We start from the raw sequence: 6,180 nt of genomic DNA, 5'->3' as shown, positions 1-6,180 counted from the left end.
CTATTTGGAAATAATGTGTTTCTTGGTGTTTCTCTCTGGTCTCAGGAGGATGATGTAACACTCCGGAGCAAAGATGCAAAGCAGTAACCCAAAGCTGGAAGCTAACATGGCGAATATCTCTACAGCGTCTGCGTACTTCCCAGGAGAGCTGATGTAGGCAGGGACGAATGAAATCCACACAGCACAGAAGATCAGCATGCTGAAGGTGATGAGCTTGGTCTCGTTGAAGTTGTCTGGGAGTTTCCTGGCCAGGAAGGCTAAGAGGAGACAGATGGAGGCCAGCAGGCCAATGTAGCCCAGCACCAGAGAGAAGCCAACCACAGAGCCCACTTCACACTCCAGGATGACCTTTGACCCCTTGAGGCCTAGGTCACGGTAAGGCAGGGGAGAGCTCATGGACAGCCACACGGCACAGATGATCACCTGCGTTTACAAACACAATTACAAACACAATTTAAATATCTTATAGATGACTGATTAATTCAGTTGGGTGACTTTGAAGTTATTTTAATGTTAAAGCGCTCACCTGAACACTGGTAATGAGGAAGACACTCCCTCTCTGCTGAACGGGTCCAAAACACCTCATCAGCTGCCCAGCACCGGGCCTGGCTGAGCGGAACGCAGCCAGAACCACGATGGTCTTGACCAGGAGGCAGGAGAGGCAGAGCACGAAGATGACCCCAAATGCTGCCTGGCGGATCCGACACGCCCACACAGAGGGACGGCTAATGAACACGAATGAACACAGGAAGCAGAGCTTGAGTGGTAGGAGAAGCAGGAAGCTCAGCTCCGAGTTGATGGCCCACACCTGGAAGGGTTACACACACATGGTACCATATAAGAATTCTCAATTTGATCCCATTCAACACTTTATTAAAGCTCTTACCAGAGGGGTGTGGCGGTGGTACACAAAGAACATAAACACAGCCACTGTTGCCACAGCGCCGCACACAGCAACAGTGGTCAGGGTGACGCCCATCACGTTATGGAAGGACAGGAACTCGAGCTGACGAGGGACGCAGACGGTCCGATGGCTGTTGGACCAGAACTCCAGAGGACACCGGTCACATTGCAAAGAGCCTGGGAGAAAAGCATCATTAATTATTCAGTCTAATAAGTCTTAAGTAAGCATTAACACACAACAGACTGTGGGAATAACCACACACCTCAGTGATGTGAGAAGACTGATGATATTCAGTTCACTGAACTGTGGTGTTGCTGACCTCTCCCTCAGCACAGGAGATGCATTCGAAACAGCAGACAGGCTCCCCCTTCTTCCTGGCTACACGGGTGCCTGGGGGACAGCTGTCACTGCACACTGACACAGGCACCTGTACATGCCATGTAAATAATTTCATTTGAACAAAACCATTCACTTCATGTTTTAAAAATTGTCTTTCTTACTATATTAGATCCTGTGTTCCACTGGATGGCTGATTGGTTGATGAGGAGATTAGACCCGTCTACACGGCCAATTGTGACAAGTTTGAGCAACCCCTGGGGCGTGGCCTGCCAGTTCACAAGGTCGTACACAGCAGGGACGTCCGCGCCCCGGAAGTAGAACGGCTGCCCAAGTGGAGTGGTGAAGTTAACCTGGTTCAGGTACTGCAACAGCTTGGAGGAGTGGAGACACAAACATGACCATTACACTGTTAATATGATGTAATAACTCAAAACATATCCCCATAGTGACTGCTAAGTGAACATGAATATTTATTGATATTAAATTACAAAAAATATTACATTGCCATGACCAATTCCCCCCCTGATTTATTTGTGTTTCCAAATCATGTCTAATTAACACGGGCAATAGATGAGAGTACCTCCGCTGGGCTGATGTTGTAAGGAAGGGAGCAGGTGAAGCTGCTGCCCCAGGTAGGGCTGTGTCTCTGGGGGCAGGACAGCAGGCTGTGGAGGGCGTGGGCTGCAGAATACACAGCCAGGTACACGTTATAGGTTATTCTCAGCTGGGAGGTGTCTGTGAAGGGGCTCTGTATCCCCTCCAGAGTCTCTGCCCCACTGCAGGAGGCCAGGCGTGGACGAGGGGAACTGGATGTGGGAGGAGGGGTGTGTGGTAGTGACACAGAGGGGGTTGGAGGAAGGGGAAAGGGGCACAGAGACGTGCCGTGTCCATGTGCTGCTCCAGGGCTACACCCAAACACCGTTTCCCAGAGTTCCTTCAACAGGACATCTCCGGGACAACGAGAGGGGTTGAGACTTCAAAGGTGGACCTCAAAGCCAGGAATAGGTGCACTGCAGATAGCCACACCCACGACGCCCTGAGCGATGTTAAGGAGGGCGGGGTTTCGTAGGAGTTGTCCGCTGGTGCAGTAACGCCCCCATGTCAGTGTACCAGAGGAAGACCAGGATCACCCGCGCTGTCGAGGCCTGGACCGTGTCTGCTGCTCGCTTCACATCCCTCACCAGGTTCGCCCGGTTGAGGGTCTCAAAGAACGCCAGGCACACCCCCGTCCCCCGAATCTCCTCCTCAAACACCTGGGGATCAAATTGTCACAATACTTATATTAAGTTGATGAAAATATTTTTTTTAAGTATCCAGTGTTAGATATAATGTAAATAAACTAAATACAGTTTTCTATACAATTGTTTTATGATGTAAATTCAATTCTGCATTTCTTTTTCTGTAAACTGAGCAAGAATTTATAAAGTCGTAGACAAATTTTGAAGTAAAATAAGGAAACACCTGTATGGCCAGACGACCGTAGTCATTGTCTACAGCAATAGCCCCGACCCAGGTCCATCCCAAGAGCCAGGTGACCACTGGGGATAGTCCTGAAGAAGTTAGGGAACTCCTGTCTGTCACTGAGACAGCCACAGCTGGCCTGGTAACTGATCTGAGAACAATGCCATTGAATCAATCATTTCTCACTAAATACCAGACCAGATGAATTATAATGAATTAAAGCATTATCGCAATCTTTCTAGCTGAGTCTACAAAACATTAAGAACACATTGAGTTGCACCCCCATTTGCCCTCAAAACAGCCTCAATTCGTTGGGGCATGGACTCTACAAGGTGTCGAAAGCGTTCCATAGGGATGCTTGTCCATGTTGACTCCAATGCTTCCCACAGTTGTTTCAAGTTGGCTGGATGTGGTGAATCATTCTTGGTACACACGGCATTGCAGTTCTTGACACAAACCTGTGTGCCTGGCACCTACTACCATACCAAGTTCACAATCTTTTGTCTTGCACATTCACCCTCTGAATGGCCAATATACACAATCCATGTCTCAATTTTCTCAAGGCTTAAAAAACATATTTTAAATCCTTTAACTTGTCTCCTCCCCTTCGTCTACACTGATTGAAGTGGATTTAACAAGTAACATCAATAAGGGATCTTAGCTTTCACTTGGATTCACTGGGTCAGTCTATGTCATAGAAGAGCAGGTGTTCCTAAAGTTGTGTCTACTCAGTATATAACCTGGTTGTTGAGAGAGAGACTAAGGACACAATCACATCAATATTTTTTTTATGAGGTACCAAATACCCTCAAAAAATATCTCAGTAAATTCTAGACTATCTGAAATATGATGAATTAAAGTATTATGGCAATTGTTCTAGCCATTGCACTTTCTGGTTGTGTGGAGAGAGACTGACCATAGGCACAGAGAGAGGCCCCAGGGTCCTGGCCAGGATGATGGTCTGAGTGGACGATGCATAACCAATGACCAGAGGAACAGGGCAGTCACTAGATGGCTGTGCTGGACAGGACAGAATACCCATAACATGGATGTTTATTCACAACCACAACCAGGGGGCAGCATTTTCACTTTTGGATGAAAGGCGTGCCCAGAGTAAACTGCCTCCTACTCTTTCCCAGATGGGAATATATGCATATTATTATTACTGGTGGATAGAAAACACTCAGAAGTTTCTAAAACTGTTTGAATTATGCATGTGAGTATAACATAACTCCTATGGCAGACAAAAACCTGAGAAGAAATCCAAACAGGAAGTGAGAACTCGATTTTCAAAACAGTGCCATTTGAAGTTCAGCTTAGATATGGATGTGCATGCACTTCCTAGGGCTTCCACAATATGTCACCGTCTTTAGATTCTGGTTGTATGATTCTACTATAAAGGAGGGGCTCATAATAGCTCTTTGAGTGGGTGCTCTGGCAGAAAGCCTCGGTCTCATTGCGCAAGGTCACGAGAGTGTTCTTCCGTTCCAATGCGTTTCTTCAGACAATGAAATTCTCCGGTTGGAACCTTATTGCTGATTAATGTTTAAAACATCCTAAATATGGATTGCATACATCATTTGACTTGTTTCTACGACCTGTAACGGAACTTTTGGAGTTTTTGTCTGGAGGAATTGCTCGTGCTTTTTGATGCTTGAATGCTGGGCTGAACAAGCTAACAACAAGTGGCTAAATGATGGGCTTTATGGAACTTTATGGAACAAATCAGTAATTTATTGTTGAACTGGGATTCCTGGAACTGCCTTCTGATGAAGATATTCAAAGGTAAGTGAATATTTATAATGTCTTTTGTAGCTTCTGTTGACGCCAAAATGGCGGCTATTTCTTTGGGTACTGAGCGCCGTTCTCAGATGATTCTTTTTCCGTAAAGTTTTTTTGAAATCTGACACAGCGGTTGCATAGAGGATACGTTTATCTTTAATTCTGTGAATAACACTTGCATCTTTTATCAATGTTTAATGTGAGTATTTCTGCAAAACCACCGGATGTTTTGGAAACAAAACATCACTGCACGTAACGCGCCATTGTAAACTGAGATTTTTTATATATATATATATATATATGCACATTCGCCACCTTTTCAGCTGAATGGGAGGGGGTGTTCCCTTTAGGGGACTCCTTGCCATAACAAGTTTTTAACTCCGTCTGATCCAGAAGTTCTGTGCGTCCATGAATCCACGTAAGTCCACCGACTCTGTTACCTTTCATCTGAACTATCTGTTCAATCTGGAGAGTGGGCCAAAAGTTATTGTTTATAGTTATTACCGCAGAGTGCTACTTGGAGCGCACGCTTCAAACATATTGTGTAATGTGAATGATCCTCATAGGACAATTATGCAATCGATATGGTTAATATGTAATGAAATTGATTTCATGTACACATGAAGAAAATGGAATGGGTGAAATGAGAAACGTCATTGTTTGCCTAAATGACTCACGGATGATTACTATTGACTTATTAATGAATTGGATTGTTGACTTCCCTAATTATGTTAATCATGAATGATTGTTATATGATCTTTGGGATGATGACTTTGATCAGATACATGTTATTTGTTTCCTTTGTTATGCAGCACAGACTACTCAGTAAATATACCACTTCATGGTTAAAGGAATTCCTGCCTCAGTCTCATCCATTCCTCTGTCACCTGACACGTGACCACCTGTTCACCTTCACTGTCAGTCATCCTACCGGTCCAGCTACCCACACAGATTCCACTAATCTCTCAATGCTCCTTCAAACCAGATGATGACTGAACCAAAGACAGGTGAAAAGGAAATGGAGGGGAGAGGGAAGAATTGTCTCCACTGGAAGGAAGAAGAGAGGAGGAGAGAGCAGCTGAGGGAAAGTCTTGGAACAAAGGAAATATCCAGGAGCTAAGCCTAAAGCAACAAAGGCTTCATCCTCAACCACCAGCAGCACCAGAAGAACCAGGCAAGCACCTGGTTATCTTAAGGATTATGTGGTCGAGTTTCCGACATCAAAGGGCCAGCCCACCAGAGCTCAAAGTGGTGATGGATCAACTGTACGTTTCAGCCAACAACCATCCCCTTTGAGCCAAGGACCGGAAACTGCTTTGGAGCAGGAAAGTGGTCTACATGAAGAACCTATGGAGGAGATAACTCCCAACGCACAGGTCGACCAGCTTCCTGAGGCAGGCTCCGCTCACCCCCTAACTAATGGGAAATCGTCGAAGCACTCTAGACGGAGTGGGAGTTCGACCTGTGGATACCCCTTAGGAAGTGGCCACAGCAGCCGCCATTCACTAGCCCTCAGCGATTCACAGACCGCTGTCCTACAAGAGAGGATGGAACTATTAGCTTTGGAGGAAATTGAGAGTCAGATTGAGGAGGAACTACAGGCTGACGAAAGATGTCATCAATTGGATGTGCAGGCCCGTAGAGCTCTACAGGAACGGGAATTCATTGCCAAGGACCTGGCACAGCAGCGATGG

At 45.8% G+C, this 6,180-nt stretch overlaps 1 pseudogene; it reads right to left on the bottom strand.

Annotated features, from left to right (window-relative positions):
* LOC139385786 (extracellular calcium-sensing receptor-like) lies at nt 1-5,412 on the bottom strand (annotated as a pseudogene).
* Nucleotides 5,413-6,180: the final 768 nt, after the last annotated feature.

The sequence above is a fragment of the Oncorhynchus clarkii genome, chromosome 27, assembly GCF_045791955.1.
Source record: "Oncorhynchus clarkii lewisi isolate Uvic-CL-2024 chromosome 27, UVic_Ocla_1.0, whole genome shotgun sequence".
Classification (NCBI taxonomy): domain Eukaryota; kingdom Metazoa; phylum Chordata; class Actinopteri; order Salmoniformes; family Salmonidae; genus Oncorhynchus; species Oncorhynchus clarkii.
Note: the sequence above shows the minus strand (reverse complement) of the source record. Positions and strands in the feature narration are given on the sequence as shown.